Source organism: Psammomys obesus, unplaced genomic scaffold (genome assembly GCF_907164565.1).
Source record: "Psammomys obesus unplaced genomic scaffold, mPsaObe1.curated_primary_1811, whole genome shotgun sequence".
Classification (NCBI taxonomy): domain Eukaryota; kingdom Metazoa; phylum Chordata; class Mammalia; order Rodentia; family Muridae; genus Psammomys; species Psammomys obesus.
In genome coordinates, this window is record NW_026585687.1 from 1,904,106 (window position 1) to 1,921,123 (window position 17,018).

Here is a 17,018-nt window from a genome sequence, read left to right on the forward strand (position 1 = left end):
GTTGGTATTTTGATGGGAAGTGCATTGAATCTGTAGATTGCTTTTGGCAGGATGGCCATTTTCACAATGTTAATCCTACCAATCCATGAGCACGGGAGATCTTTCCATCTTCTGAGATCTTCTTCAATTTCTTTCTTCAGAGACTTGAAGTTTTTCTCAAACAGGTCTTTCACTTGCTTGGTTAGAGTCACACCAAGGTACTTTATGTTATTAGTGGCTATTGTGAAGGGTGTTGTTTCCCTAATTTCTTTCTCAGTCTTTTTGTCTTTGGTATACAAGAGGGCTTCTGGTTTTTTTGAGTTGATTTTGTATCCTGCCACTTTGCTGAAGGTGTTTATCAGCTGGAGGAGTTCTCTGGTTGAATCTTTGGGGTCGCTCATGTATACTATCATATCATCTGCAAATAGCGACACTTTGACCTCTTCCTTTCCGATTTGTATCCCCTTGATCTCCTTTAGTTGTCTTATTGCTCTGGCTAGGACTTCAAGTACAATGTTGAAGAGATGTGGAGAGAGTGGGCAGCCTTCTCTTGTCCCTGATTTCAGTGGGATTGATTTAAGTTTCTCTCCATTGAGTTTGATGTTGGCTATAGGCTTGCTGTGTATTGCCTTTACTATCTTTAGGTATGTGCTTTGTTATCCAGTATATATAAAGAACTAAAGAAGCAGAAAAGCAACAAACCAAGTAATCCAATTAAAAAATGGGGAACAGAGCTAAACAGAGAATTCTTGAAAGAGGAACATCAAATGGCAGAGAAACACTTAAAGAAATGCTCAACCTCATTAGCCATTAGGGAAATGCAAATCAAAACGACCCTGAGATTTCACCTTACACCCATCAGAATGGCCAAGATGAAAAACTCAAGTGATAGCACATGCTGGAGAGGTTGTGGAGAAAAGGGAACCCTCCTCCATTGCTGGTGGGAATGTAAACTGGTTCAACCACTTTGGAAGTCAATCTGACGCTTTCTCAGACAACTAGGAGTAGTGCTACCTCAAGACCCAGCTATACCACTCCTAGGTATGTACCCCAAATTTGCTCAAGTACACAACAAGGTCATTTGTTCAACCATGTTCGTAGCAGCTTTATTTGTAATAGCCAGAACTTGGAAACAACCCAGATGTCCATCAACGGAGGAATGGATACAGAAATTGTGCTATTTTTACACAATGGAATACTACTCAGCAATCAAAAAGGAGGAAATCATGAAATTTGCAGGCAAGTGGTGGGATCTAGAAAAGATCATTCTGAGTGAAGTATCCCAGAAGGAGAAAGACAAACATGGTATATACTCGCTTATATAGACCTACAAGATATGATAAACATAATGAAATCTACACACCTAAAGAAGATAATCAAGAAAGTGGACACAGGCGAAGGTGATTAATCCTCATTTAGAAAGACAAATGGGATGTGCCTTGAACTTATGACAGGAGTCTACCACAAAAGGCATCTGAAAGACTCTACCTAGCAGTGTTTCAAAGCAGACACTAAGACTCATAACCAAACCCTCGGCAGAGTGCAGGGAATCATATGAAAGAAGGGAAGTTAGTATGATATGGAAAGGATAGGAGCCCTACAAGGACCAAATATATCCGGGCACAGGGTCTTTTCTGAGACTGACCCTCAACCAAGGACCATCTATGGATATAACCTAGAACTTCTGCTCGGATGTGGCCCGTGGTAGCTCAGTAACCAAGTAGTTTTCCAAAGTAAGGGGAACACGGACTATTTCTAACAGGATCTCAAGGGCATGCTGTTTGACACCCCCCCCCAGGGGAGGAGCAGTCTGTTAGGCCACAGAGGAGGACTTTGCAGCCAGCCCTGAAGATACCTGATAAAACAGGGTCAAATGAAAAGGGAGGAGGTCCCCCCCTATCAGTGGACTTGGAAAGGGGCAGGGAGGAGACCAGGGAGGGAGTGTGGGGTTGGGGAGGGAATGAGGGAGCGGGATACAGCTGGGACACAGAGTTAACAAAATGTAACTAAAAAGAAAAATAAAATTAAAAAAAAAAAAAAGAAGAGGAAGATAGAAAGACCTGGAGGGAAAGAGCTCCACAAGGTGAGCAACAGAAACAAAAACAAAAACAGAAACAAAAAAATCTGAGCACAGGGATCTTTTCTGAGTCTGATACTCCAGCCAAGGACCATGCATGGAGATAACCTAGAACCCCTGCACAGATGTAGACCTTGGCAGCTGAATATCCAATTGGGCTTCCTCTTAAGAGGAAAAGGGGCTGTCTCTGACATGAACTCATTGGCTGGCTTATTGATGACCTTCCCCTGAGGGGGTGCAGTCTTATCAAGTCACAGAGGAGGACAATGCAACCAGTCCTGATGGGACTTGATAGGCTAGGCTGAGATGAAAGGTGAGGAGGCCCTCCCCCATCAGTGGATTGGGAGAGGGGGAGGGGAGGGGAAGTGACAGGGAGGGTGGGATTGAGAGGGGATGATAGAGATGTCTACAGCTGGGATACAAAGTGAATAAATTATAATAAATTTAAAAAATGCTGGGAAAAAAAAAGAAAAGTAACTAACACAAAGAAATTCACATTCAAATTTCGCCTGCCAAAGCCTACTGAATGTCAATTCATTTTTCTTCCTTTGAACTAGGTATATTTTGCTTCTATATCTTATATCTTAAAACATTGTATATTTAGAAAAGTAGATAATTTTTGTTTGTTTTTGTAAACTAGTTCTGTGCCTGAGAATACTCTGACCATGCCAATTATCAGGGTGTGTTGTGAGCCTTGAATTCATTCTCTGGTGAGGCTTACAATGTGTTATTTTCTGAGCATCTATGTGCTTTTGAAATATTCCCCTATACATAGCTACTTTCAAATATATTAATTTCCAGAAATGTTACTTTAGCTTCTTAGGGCTGAAGATTTTTTTGTTCTATTAGTCTATCTGTATTCTTGCTCTGGGAATAAGTGGACCTGCAGCTCTCCTGCACTTTTCCTAAGAAGTGGCTTTTATCAGGCTGAGAATTGAATTATGCTCATGTTCTCTATATGAGCTCTTCAGTGAAACAGACCATTTGTTTGGGCAGACTTCCAGACAAGTGAGAATGTTAGAACCAGGTCTTCTCTGTTCTCTCTGGACTGCTGCTTCCTCCAGCCTCTCTCATGTTATATCAGATAGGGGTTGGGGAAACAGAATTTCCTTCTGTTTTGAACTGGACATTTTCATTTGTTTGGGTACTGAAATTGTTGCTGTAAATCTTGGATTATTTCCCAGAAATCTTTCAAAGTCATTTTATTAATCCCCTGGATTTTAAAAATATTGCCATGGAGAAATAAAGGACTGTGCTTCTTTTCATCCCTTCTCAATTCTGCTCTCCCTCCCTCTTCTCCTATGCCCCTCCCCCAGTCCAATGATGGGGGAGGTCCTCCTCCCCTTTTATCTTATCCTTGCCTATCAGGTCCCATCAGGACTGGTTGCATTGTTTTCCTCTGTGGCCTGATAAGGCTGCACCCCCTCGGTGGGAGGTGATCAAAGAGCCAGCCCCTGAGTTCATGTCAGAGACAGCTCCTGTTCCTCTTAAGAGGCAACCCACTCTCTCTCTCTCTTTATATATATATGCTTCTATTTTGTCATTTTGCTGCAATCACTAGTAATTACTAGTTTTATCTATGCATCAAAGTTTTTTATATCAAAGTTGCAATTGCTCCATAAAACGAATTGGGAGGATTGCAATTCTACTTAAAGAAGTATTATTGCCTAAGAACTGGTTGATATAGGTCTGTAGATACAGGTCAGTGGAAACATGTAAAGGTCTGGTTTCAACCACCAGTAGATAGGAGGAACAAGGAAGGGAAGACGGGAGGAATGGAGGGAGGCGTTGGCTTTCCTGATTGAGTGGGAAGGTGTCCTGGAAACCCACAACTCTGAGGCCTGGGAAGGTATCCAGTTCTATGGTGGGGCAGTGCCCCAAAGGAAGGGTATCCTGAGACAAGAGAGCCCAGGAACCACGAAGCTCTGGGGTGGGACAGTGTTCCAAGGGTATCCTGAGACTCTGGAGCCCAGGAACTACACAGCTCTGAGAGGAGGCCTCCTCGGCAGAGACATCGCAGCTCCTAGGGGAGTGTTACCCCAACCCTGGAGGAGCTCAGGAACCAAGGAGCCTATGCCTCACTCCTTCTCCAGCCATTGTCACTCCCAGGGGAGAACTTCCCCAACCCAAGAGGAGCTGAGGTGCTTGGGAGTTCTGCTCCTTTTTCACTTCTTTTCTGAGCTTCTTGGCTTCTTGTGATGAGTCACAACAGGCAGCAAATCTCTTTAAAGATTTATTGGAGAGACAAATCCAGGGGTGCCTGTAGCTGCTTCCAAGTGAAGACAGCAGACAACTGGGCAAACAGCCTTTACAAAGCATTTGGGGTGGGGGTGGGGGTATGGGGAGCTTTCTAGAACAAAGATTTCCAGAGTGAGGATTGGTGGGATTTCAAGTCTTGAGCTTGGGGGAAGCTTAGGGATAGGTGGGTTTTTGTTTAACCTTTTCACCTTAAATTAGCATAAATATCGGAGGGGTCCCACTGAAGAGATGGAGATGGCTGTTGTGACAGAGGTTGGAACTACCAGTATGACAGAGTTGTGGGGGAGGGGCCGATTATCTCATGCCCTAAGGAGTTTACACAGACTTGATCTCTAAGCTAAACAACTTTCCTTAACTAAACTATGAACTTATGTACTCAAGGGTCAGATTTCTAGTTCTGGTCCCTGGCTGGCAGTGTCCGACCATGTAAAGCTCCCTGCCTCAGAGAAATGGCTAGTTTATACATTGTCGCTATAAAGATGGGACCTGAGCTCACAGACTAGCTCCAGTTGAACACTCCATCCTCCCCCTCAATTCCCTGTCAGCAGCAGTGTAACTGAGGCCTAGGGTGCTGTTGCTTTCTCTGTGGCTTCAGCTTCTCAGTTTCACCAGGCATCTGATCTCAGGTCCCAGGGCTGTGGAGAGTTAGTCTTGGCCACTCTGGAGTCCTGAGTTGTTGCTGTCTAAATGTGTCGAGAGGCCAGCAGCACATCTGAAGAACTGATCACCCCTTTCAGAGACCTTAAGGGGTGAAACCCAGGGGAGCTGAAGAGCTGAAAAGGGGTACACAGGGATAGATGTAGGCGGAGACCAGAGGCAAAATTTGAATCAGGCCAGCCTGGCTGCTGCAGCTTCTCAGCAGGGGCCCGGGACACTTTACCCACAAAGTATACAAAGTTTACAAGAGTATGCAAAGTAAACAAAGGGGGTCTGTCAGGCAAGGCTCTACCTGCCTTGAGTAGCCAACAGGAGGGAGGGGAGGAAGAGAGGGAAGTAGGATGAGAGCAAGGGAAAGAAGTGCTCTTCTTTGAAAATTTAGAATATTCAAATATAAAATGATCCACACACTAAGCATTTTGCCAGAGGTAATCCTTAGAAAATGTGTATGCTTTATATTATGTCAGCACTATATTTCTTGATCAATTTTCATTTTAAATGACATGCATGATATATTTATCTAAGAAACTCCCTCTCTCAAAACAAAGTCCCAATTCTTTTAAAAAGAATGTTTTTAAGCCAGGTGGTGGTGGTACATGAATCACAGCACACAGGAGACTAAGGCAGGTGGATCTTTGTGAGTTCAAGGCCAGCCTGGTCTACAGTTCTAGGACAGCCAAAGCTACAAAGAGAAACCCTGTCTCAAAAAATCATATATAATATAATAGTTTATATAATATTAATCGATATAAGCCATAGATTCAGAAGCTGTGGTGTAAATATATTCATTGGGTCTGGGCTCCCCATATTCCATTGTTCTCTGCATTTTGTAAAGTTGTGGTTTTCTGCAATGGTCTCCATTTATTTAAAGATAGACTTACTTCATCAAGGGTAGTAGCTATTCTTACCTATAGGCATAAAGATAAGGTTTACAATGCACTAAGAAATTATGCTGCTCTAGCAAAATGGCAGTAGTAGATTCTTTTCTAGGATCCATGACCCTACTACCTCCAGGAAGCTGGCTAGATTTCAACTACCAGACATAATTTTCTTCCTTTTGAATGAGTAGGCCTTAAGTCCAATTAGGTAGCTGTTAATTGCCACTGACATGTGACTTCCACTTATTGCAGCTTTATTCATATTTTACCATGCTGGTTATTGTCATGTTTCACGCATATTACAGCTGGATAGGGCTGCTAAATTCCTGCTTTCCCTTGGCAGATTTCACAGTGTTTTCTAAAACCATGGAAGTTAGACCACATGAAAGAAACTTCCAGATCAGATCCAGCTTGAACTGTCTAAGTCCTATGTCTTACATGTTGTCTTCAGCAATAGGGGCCCACCTTCAACCCATATATACAGTCTATATTGGTTTTGGAATCACTTGAACCACCTGACCAACCATCTGAAACATTTCTCATGCCTTCTACTAGAGTTTTTTTGTTTTTTTTTTTTTTTGTTTTGTTTTGTTTTTTTTAAGTCTATGGTTCTTCTGGGGAACCTTGTCTGCCCAAAGGGCTTAATTCTTCACTACATTCTAAATCTTATCTCTATTTCCACAGCTAAGTGTAGTTACAACTCCTCTTCAATGAAGCCTCTCTTTACAGCAAATGTAGACCAGCACAGAAAACAATTCTTTTTTTAAATTACTTTTTTTTTTACAATAATTACATTTTATTTACTTTGTATCCCAGCTGTAGCCCCTGCTCTCATTCTCTCCCAACCCCACCCTCTCTCCCTCATCTCCCCCATGACCCGCTCCAAGTCTACTAATAGTTTTGGTCCTCCTCTCCTTACATCTGACTGTAGCTCATCAGGTCTCTTCAGGACTGGCTGCATTGTCTTCCTGCATTGTGTCCTGGAAAGGCTGCTCCACCATCAGGGGGAGGCAGTCAAAGAGCTAGGCACTGAGCTCATGTTAGAGACAGTCCCTGTTCCCATTACTAGGGGCCTACTTAGAGACTGAGCTGCCATGGGCTACATCTGAGCAGGGATTCAGGTTATTTCCATGAATGGACCTTGATTGGAGTATCAGTCTCAGAAAAGCCCCCTGTGCCAAGATATTTTGGTTCTGTTGCTCTTTTTGTGGAGTTCCTGTTCTCTCCAGGTCTTACTAACTCCCCCTTCTTTCATATGATTCCCTGCACTCTGCCCAAAGTTTGGTTATGAGGCTCAGCATCTACTTCTATACACTGCTGGATAGAGTCTTTCAGAGGCCCTCTGTGGTAGGTTCCTGTCCTGTTTTTTGTTTTCTCCTTCTTCCAATGTCCATCCCATTTGTCTTTCTAAGTGAGGATTGATTATCTTTACCAGGGTCCTCTTTATTGTTTAGCTTCTTTAAGTGTATAGATTTTAGTGGTATATTCTCACTTCTAAGTGGATACTAGACCTATAATATAGGAAAAAATATTTTAAATCTCTTACTGAGCTAGTATATTACTTCTGTAGTGATGTAGTGTATTTAAATAGAGGTATAGAAAGCAATACCTTAACAGTATTACTTTGTCCTGGGTGAAAAATTTTGTGAGCATTGATTTACAGAGTAAACTGTCAGCAGAATTTGCCATCATTTTCAATATTTGTACAGGTTTTGGAGGGTGTTTGTACATGTGTACATATTCATGTGGAGACCGTAGGTCAATCTAAGTTATTGTGCTTTTTGGTCTTGTGGGGATTTTTGTTTTATTTTGAGATGAGTTCTATCACTGGCCTAGAACTCAACAAATAGGTTAGACTGGCTTGCCAGTGAGCCTCAGGAATATATCAGTCTCAGCCTCCCCAATGTTGGGATTACCAATGATTGTCACCATAAGTGACTTTTTTTTTCTTTTTAATGTGGGTCTGGAAAACCAACTCAGGTACTCATGGTTTTGTAGCAAAGACTTTATTAATTGAGCCATCTCTATGAATAGGCAATGCATTTATATATTTCATAATATTAAGATTATTTTTATAACAAGGTCAACAGACAGACTAGGTGACCATGAAATCCTTTTACATTTATTCAATGCTTACATTTATTCAGCGCTTACAATATGCTGTGTGCTTCTTAGTAGTTTATATGTAATAGTGCTGTTTATCTTCACAATAACTATATGAAATATTTTTCCCTAAATCTTTTCTGATAAAAAAAAACCAACTGAATCAAAACTATTATAAATAGCACTTATTGTGCAGCCAGCTAGCAAAGAGAAGAACCAGGCCTTGAATCTAGACAGTCTGGTTTCAAAGTCTGTCATCTTAGATACTATACCATTGTATACACTGAAGAATCCCAAACTGGTCAGGGCTAAAACACAAATATGAAACTTTTAAAATTTGTAACATTTAAGTACATTAAACTGTGATATTGTTAATAAAACTGCTATTAATAGTAACTTGAAAAAATAAAAATAACACAGTAGAGACATGACTAAAAGATATAAATAGAAAATTCAGAGGGATAACTGTTGGTATAATGTTCTTGTGGAGTGTAGACAATTTACCATTGTTCATTCAAATGCTGATTTCTCTACCCCACTGTCTGTTTTCAATCTGGACGTTGCATTGTGATGCTTATTGTAAGCACCACCTGTCTCAAGTTTGTGTAAACATGACACCATTTTTCTCTCTGTAATTTCAATAATTCAACCAGCCAGTTCTGAGCAGTGGAGAGAATGGGGTGAGACATCCTGGTCTGGAAGGGAGGAGAAAGAAGTGAGTGGGGGGAGTGGGAGAGGAGAGATCTGCAGGAGAGAACTTGGAACCAGAGGAGAGATGAACTGGAACTGATCATATCTTAGATATGACTAAAATCAAGTGTAATGTGGGAAATCTGAATGGGAGGAAACTATGTGGGCTTGGAGGTTTAGGATGCTTAGAGGTTTACCCAGAATTGTGCTCTAGGTTAATTAAGTAAATCCTAGTCTCTGTGTGGTGATTTGAGTATGCATATGCTGGTTTAGGAATAACCGCTGTTTAACTAAAAGATAAATCAGTAATAAATATTAATACTCAACAACAGGTAACAGACACTAATGGTGTTTGAAGAAGTCATATGGAAACATACTATTTTAAGGGCTTTTAATATGTTCATATAAAAGAGTTTTAATTGCAGTCAGCCTACACAGGGGAATATGCTCCTTCCAGAAGCCTTAGGTTGCCATATAAAAAGCTTTGTAACAGGTGAGTTATCCTCCAATTGAGTGTTGGTCACGGGTGTCTTGGAGGATCCATAACAACACAAGCTATTTCTAATGTCCTTTGTCGCCCACTAAAATTTGATGGTAAGGCCTTCCTGCTAAAGATACTATTTGGTCACAGGACACGGAAAGATCGAAACAGCACTGGAAGGAAGCTTCTTTACTGTTGGCTAGATTTCACAGTACTAGAAGATGCTATGTGGACTGCTGGATGAGAAAAGCCATCAAAGTCTTTTCCAGCTGTGAACTACAATTATGGTCAGCAAGGAAAGATATGCCCATGTGTGTAATTGTGGAACAAATGATATGGGAGTGTGGTAGTTTCAAGGAGAATGTCCTCCATAGAATTGGTGGTCCCTTGTTGGTGGTGCTGTTTGGGCAGTTTTAAATGGCATGGCCTTGATGGAGGAAGTATGTTACTGGTTGTGGGCTTTGAGGCTTTAAAGCCTTCTACCATTCTGAGTTCTCTTGACGAGTTAGGGGGAGGTGAGGATGATGAATATGTCAAAATACATGTAAAACATGTGATACTGAAACAGACACATACACTACAATACATGTAAAAAAGATTTGTAAATCAAAGGGACATATTTTTAGAAATCTTTTAAATAAGCATATATATGTACTCGAAGATATAGTTTCAGTGTTTGCTGTTTTGTAAATGCAAAATAAGACACAAATAACTAAATACTCATTAGTAAGGGACTAATTAAAGTCAAATAAAATGATGGCACACTATGCATAAGACCTCTACAAATCTATCCTTTAAAGGCGATAGATACACTCTACCATCAGTTGCAAAAAGCAAAGGTCAGATGTAAAACGGTCTCTTTTTGAGTGCCATCGCTCTGTGTCTATCTCTCAAACACACTCTCTCACCCTGATGTGGTTAAGAGTTCTAGCCCCAGAGCACATTGCCATGGTTTAAGCGAAGTTTCTCAGTCTTTCCAAGCATTAGTTGTCTCTCTTGTACATAAAATACAGTGACGGGGCCAAGTTTCTCTTTAGATTACTAGTTATCAGTGAAACAATATGGAAATGAGTAGCATAATATGTCACACAAGTTAAGACCCTCATTAAACTTAGATAGTAGTATTCATAATGAACATAAATATAAAAAATAGCATGGGAAGGAGTAAACAAAGAGTATCTTCCCTTTCTCTCTTCATTGTCTTCATTTCTCTCTGCTCTTCTGTCTTTCATCTTATTCTATTTATATAACTTCTATCCATATTTTCATAGAAAAAAAAAACAGAAACAAAAAATATCTTCCTACCCTACCAGGAACTGAAGAATTCTATTATAGGATCCTTCTAACTTGATGCCTGGAAAGTCTCTGAGTCCTGAACATGTGAAAATTCTGTCCTCTGGCTTGTTTTTCAAACATTTCTGGAATAAAAACCCCTTCCTTCCTGTTTGAGGCTTAGTACTCACGTGCAAGTACTTTCATTTCATACATTGCATCCTTAATCACTGAGAGCTATTGAAAAAGTTCACATAAACTTATCCTGAAATATCTGTTTCACCCATACATACCGCTCCCTCAAACCCATCCAGGTTCCTTCCTTGCTGTTTTCACCACCAGAGTGTAACACCTCCACAAAGTACTATAGCAACTCACACCATACTAATTAGGAGTTGGAGTTATTTACTGGAACGGCTTTTCAGTTCTCTATCAGTTAGGATGAATGTAGAGCGTATTAAAGAAAAATAATTATCTTTTAGAAGAGGGCAACTGTATAACTCAATCCCTTATCAGTCTGTTACATTCAGCTTCATCTACAGTAAGTCTATGGGACAGGAGAAATCTCATCAGCTGAACATTTCTCTATTTTTTCTTCTTTTCTTGGTCCATAGGAATTGGTGGCTTGACTCTGGGGCTAAAGATTATACCTTTAACCACAGAGAAATGAATAGGGAAAACCGAGTCTTTACACACTGGTCTGCTGGGTCTGTCAATGTCTACAGATACATGAGTATGGTCTTACTATCACTAATGTTTATCCTCAAAACTCTTTTTCTCTGTGTAGAGAATTTACTTACAGGCAGAAAAGGAGCATGCTCAATCCTGTCCATCAGCCTTACAGGCTAATGCACTGGTATGGTGGTCAGGAACCCTGAACTCTGTTCCAGCTCTTCTAATAATCAAGAGATTGGTCAGGGGATAATCTCTCACCTTTCAGCTCATCCTGTGATTAGGGATAGATCATACAGACAACACACACACACACACACACACACACACACACACACACACACACACACCCAGGTATAAGAGAGAGAGAAAGATACAGAGAAAGAGAGTGAAAATTTCTTCAGTCATAAACAAGAATCATTTTCAGAAAATGAATGCAACTCCACATCATCCTATTAATTAACATAAGCCAGAGTCAAAAGGGCATATCTGCATGTTTTTATACTGCATGGTTTTCTTTTTTGAGCATTGTGTTGGTTATTAAATGAAATTTTATTTTTTATATATTAATTACAGTTCATTCACTTTGTATCCCAGCTATAGCCTCCCCCCTTATTTTCTCCCCATCCCACCCTCCCTCTCTCATCTCATACCATGCCCCTCTTTAAGTCCACTGATAGGGGAGGTCCACCCCCCTTTCCATCTGACCCTAGCTTATTAGGTCTCATCAGGACTGGTTGTATTGTCCTCCTCTGTGGCATGGCAAGGCTGTTCCTCCCTCATGGGGAGGTGATCAAAGAGCCAGCCACTGAGTTCATGTCAGAGACAGTCTGTGTTCTCCTTACTAGGGTACCCACTTGGAAACTGAGCTGCCATGGGATACATCTGAGCAATGGTTCTAGTTTATGTCCATGCATGGTCCTTGGTTGGAGAATCAGTCTCAGAAAAGACCCCTGTGCTCATTTTTTTTTTGGTTCTGTTGCTCTCCTTGTGGAGCTCCTGCAAATGATGGGATCTAGCAAAGATCATCCTGAGTATTCCAGAATAAGAAAGACACACATGATATATACTCACTTATAATACAAGATAAACATACTAAAATCTGCACATCTAAAGAAGTTAAGCAAGAAGGAGGACCCTGGGTAGGATGATGAATCTTCCCTCAGAAAGTTAAATGGGATGGAAATTGGAAGAAGGAGGAAACAGGAGATAGGACAGGAGCCTACCACAGAGGACCTCTGAAAGACTCTACCCAGCAGTGTATCAAAGCAGATGCTGAGACTCATAACCAAACTTTGGGTAGAGCGTAGGGAATCTTGGGAAAGTAGGGAGAGGTAGTAAGCCCTGGAGAGGTATATATATACAGAACACAAGCTAGAGTCAGCTGAGATGCAGGAGATTCAGTTGAGAAAACGCCTGCATAAGAACAGGCTGTTGCTAAGACTTCAGGGAATTTTTTTGTACTTAGTGATAAATGGGAAGGATCTAGCCCATTGCAGGCGGCGCTACTCAATGGCTGATGGCACTGGTTCTATAAGAAAGCAGGCTGAGCAAGCCAGTAATCAGTACTCCCCAGTGGCCTCTGCATCAGCTCCTTCTTCTAGGTTCCTATCCTGAGTTCCTGCCCTGGTATCCCTCAGTGACAGACACAGAAACTAGAAGGTGAAGGTAACCCTCTCCTCACAAGGGGTTAATTTGGTCATGGTGTTTTATCACTACAAGAGAAACTGTAACTAATACAGACATCCTAGATATTATGCACCATTAACGTTATCCTGTGACGTGAAAGCAGAAGTCAGGCTGGACTAAGATTAGGGAAGAGTAAGAAGAAGGTACAGGGTAAATATGGGCAAAGTACAATGTTTGACTGCAAATGAAAGTAAGAAACCAGCACTGTGTACAATCAATACATACCAAGAAAAGAAAATACAAAGGACAATGGATCTTCTGGAAAGAAAGTTATTTCTAGTGGTTGTGCCAGCACATGCCTGTTATAGACAAGCATCTGAGAAGTGGAAGAAGGAAGATAAGGAGCTTGAGGCCCTCCTGGTTAATGCAAGACACTGGGACCAAGCAAAGCAAAGCAAAGCAAAGCAAAACAAACTAAAAAACCCCGAATAACCATAAAGCACCCAGATTTTGTTTTCTATTGCAAGCAGACGTTTTCCAGGGGAAAAAGTGCTTTGGGGATAGGCAGTGGGATTGGGAAGACTCTCTTGTCCAGATCAAGGGCCAGTTCTCTTGCACAGACCAAGAGCTTAATTGTAAGAGAGCTGATAAAGGTTTGCTCAGCCCTGGGGACACATCGCCCATTGTCTCTGTGCATGTGCAGTTGCCTCTCCAACAGCAATGTTTTTGTAGCTATGTCTGTGAACCTCAAAAATCACTTTTCCTGGCTTTCTCCATTGTGAGTTATCATTGCCTTCTACTGCAGGATGCAGCAAGAGTTCTCCCTAACAAACAGATCCTCACTTTCTACAGAGGCAGGTCTGGGTCACGAGCGCTACTCCCACACTCAGCTTCTTGGTAATGATGTGCACACATGCCCTGTGACCCCACAGCAGATGCTGCTTTCAACTGCAATTTTCTGCTAGACATGGAGATGGAAAATGGAAATGCAGTTCCTCTAGGTGACAGAGGAGGGGCTTGTGTTCTTTCACCAAGCTCTCCCCTGGTCTGTGAGGGATCTTTTGGATGCATCGCAGAGCAAAAGGGCACCCATGGGCTGCCCCATTCTTGCAGCCGATGGAGCACACACCTGTGGATCTGTGGGACAGGTTCGTCCATGAATTCCCTGGGGGCAGTCAGATGACAGAAGTAAAACCTGTGCCGGGACTGTCCTCCAGAGAAACACAGACTGCACAAGATCACACTGAGGGTATTAGGAGGGGGCGGTGCTCCCCAGCCCTGTATGATGGACAGCTGAAGGCTCTTCAGGAAGGGGCAGACTGCCATTGCCACAAACTTCATGCTGGGGCAGAGATCTGATTGAGATAGTTCACTTTGGATTTTAAAGGACCAGTGGGCCATCACTCACATGATCACGTGAAAAGACATGAGGAGACAGGCCAGCACTGACCATGTCAATGTCTTCACCTGTGTAATTAGGGAGAAGATGATGCCCTCCTGTCACTGGTCTTGGAAGTTCTTCCGTGTGACAGGATGCAACTGTGTGATTCTTTTCAGGTACTGAAGGTCAAGGCTATTCAGCTTTGCTCAAGGGGACGAGGGGAGGGCATCTCCAGTCAGTGGTCTAGCTGATGGACAAACACATCCACAGAGGGGGTATCATCCTCGCTCTCAGCTGGTAGCTTTGTTATTCACCTGAGAGTAACGCCGTGTTGATGTGTGTGCCCACAGTTAGGACTATACATCAGCCATAGTTTCACGCTGGGTAGACAGTACAGTATGTCTCCAGCACCACGCCTCTCCGTGTGTGTGTGTGTGTGTGTGTGTGTGTGTGTGTGTGAGTGTGTGTGTGTGTGTGTGTGCGTGTGCGTGTGCGTGTGCGTGTGCGTGTGCGTGTGTGTGTGTGTGTGTGTTTAACCTCTGGTGTCTTCCTCAGGCACTCCCCCATTTACTGTTTGAGACTGGGTCTCTCATTGTCTCAAACAAACAAAGCAGACAAACAAAGGATCCTGCTCTACCATCTCTCACTTGGCCTGCCATGGTGAAGACTTCCTGAATCAGGTCTCCTCTTCCCCACATTTCCTTGGTCCGCCCAGAAAGTCTCCTCACTCTGACACTGCTCCCAAGAACCAAGCAACTCCACACTTTCAAAGGTCAATCTCAAAGATACCCTGTAATCTTCCCTGCCCTTTCTACACAGCAGCTGGTGTGGTATGCTGTCCCTCTAATTTCTCCTCACTGTTGGTTTTAACTCATGCTGTGCTGTTTTTGAACACAGTCACCATTCTCTCCTGGCATCCTGCCAAAGCTTTGGGATCAGGGTGTGGTGGTTCATCCCTGTAATTCAAGAACTTTGGAAATGGACAAAGGAGGAACGGGACTCCAGAGCCATCCCTCTCTACAGAGTGAGTTCAGGGCCAGCTTGGACTACATAAGCCCCTGTTTCAAAGTTAAACTGAAAATAGGCTTTGAGGGAGAGGTGGGGGAGGACAGTAGTTCACCTGAGACATTCAAGTGAAATGCAGGAATATTGGGGGCAAAGAGGCACAGCGGCGAAAGTGAGAGTCAGGGACGTGGGTGTTCTGAGTCTACAAGGCCAGAGCAGAGTGAACCAAATCAAAGCATGTATGAAAATGCTAGAAAGAAACCTGTGCTCTTAAAGCTGATTAAGAGGAATACACACATGAAACAAAACCAAAAAAGCATCCTAGTTTAGAATCATGCAATGTTCCTCTGTAGTCAGTGGCAGGGACCCAGGTCCCCAGGAAAAGTGCACAAAGTGCCTGGCTTCTCCCATCATGTCCCCAGACACCTAGGCCAGAGCATGTTCCCCAGGGAAGTTTGCTTGAGAAGGGTGGGCATGTGGGGGTGCTCTCATTGCAGCTGTGCACCTGATACACACAGCCCAGATGCCCTCATCATGAGACCCTGGGCCTGCTCCCTGCTTTGAGAGTAGCTGGGAGTGATCCCCTGACTGAGAAGTATTCCTTTGCCTTGCAGCAACTGCCAAGCAGCTACCAAAATGCTGCAAATTAGCACCATGTGTCCCCAGGCAAGGTGTCCCAGGGAGCTCCCTGAAAATCATTTCCAGGCACTACTCAGGAAGGAGCTAGTTCACAAGGAACTCCCAATAAGCAGATTGTGTGTTCTTCCTTCCTTTCCTTTGTTTCTTCACCTCCCTCTGAATGACTGTTATCTCCTTCCAGAACATAAAGTCCCTGGGAAACTTTTCATCCTGCCTTTCAAGTCACAAAGACTGTCTCTAAAATCCAGGGATCTGTGCTCCCACAGTTGATCTTGGCCGTGTGTGCCATGCCCTGAGTCTACATCAGGAAGGAAAGCTGCGTGGGACTAGGCCTCTTCTCTCTGTCCTTCATGACTATGTGAAATGAGGACAAGTGGTCTCATCTGGATGCTTGATTGGAGCCAGACTTCTAGCTAGTCCAGAACCCAGAAGTCCACAGAGTCCTGCTTCTTTACCAGCATGCATTTAATTCTAGTCTCTTCAATCTGATGCCTCAGCTTCCCAGTGAATAGTCTGACTGATAAGTGAGGAGTTGTAGAGGCTTCAGGTGAGGTTCTTGATATGTGTCCCCTACCCTATGCCCGTGCCTTTCTAAAACTCTTACCAGAGATCCTGAGCAGCTACAGAGAGCCTCTGTCAGCCTCTAGACTTCTCCTTGGACGTGTCTTATGCATCCTTTCCCTCTGTGGTGGATGCTTGTGTGCCCAGGTCAGCCTCCAGGCCCCTTGCCTTGGCCCTGTGGCCTGTGCTTATGGGCTTTTACTCACCAAAGGCTTGTCAATTAGTGTAATCAATACAGTCTCATCTTCAGTCTTGGCCTGTTTTGTTTTCTGTCTCCCTCCCACCTCAGTTCTCTCCTGGCTGCATCACCATAGCAACCAGAAATGAGGGCCAATTAAGCCATGACTGAGCCATTAGACACCTAAGCTGATTATAGAGTCCAAAATATTGGCTGAATGGAGACAAACAAGGCAGGTCCTCACTGCAGATATGTGAGTGGCACAACAGGTGAAAGCTGAAAACCTTTCCTAACCTGGGCTCCAAGCAGCTGGGCTGTGGGCCTGTGTGTCAGCTCCATGGCCTTTGTCCTTGACCTCCAGGCCAGGGAAATTCTGTTCCGGTCTCAGGAGTACCATTCTGAATAAGTCCCTCTCAACAGGCTCTGAGTAGCAATTGTAGTCTGCAGTGTTAAAGGACATTCAGCAGGATAGACAGGGGCAGTCACCCAGTTCACCCGGGTCCTGCTTTCTTGGTACCTCCTTTACCTTCTGCATTATTCTGTGGCATTTTCTCCAA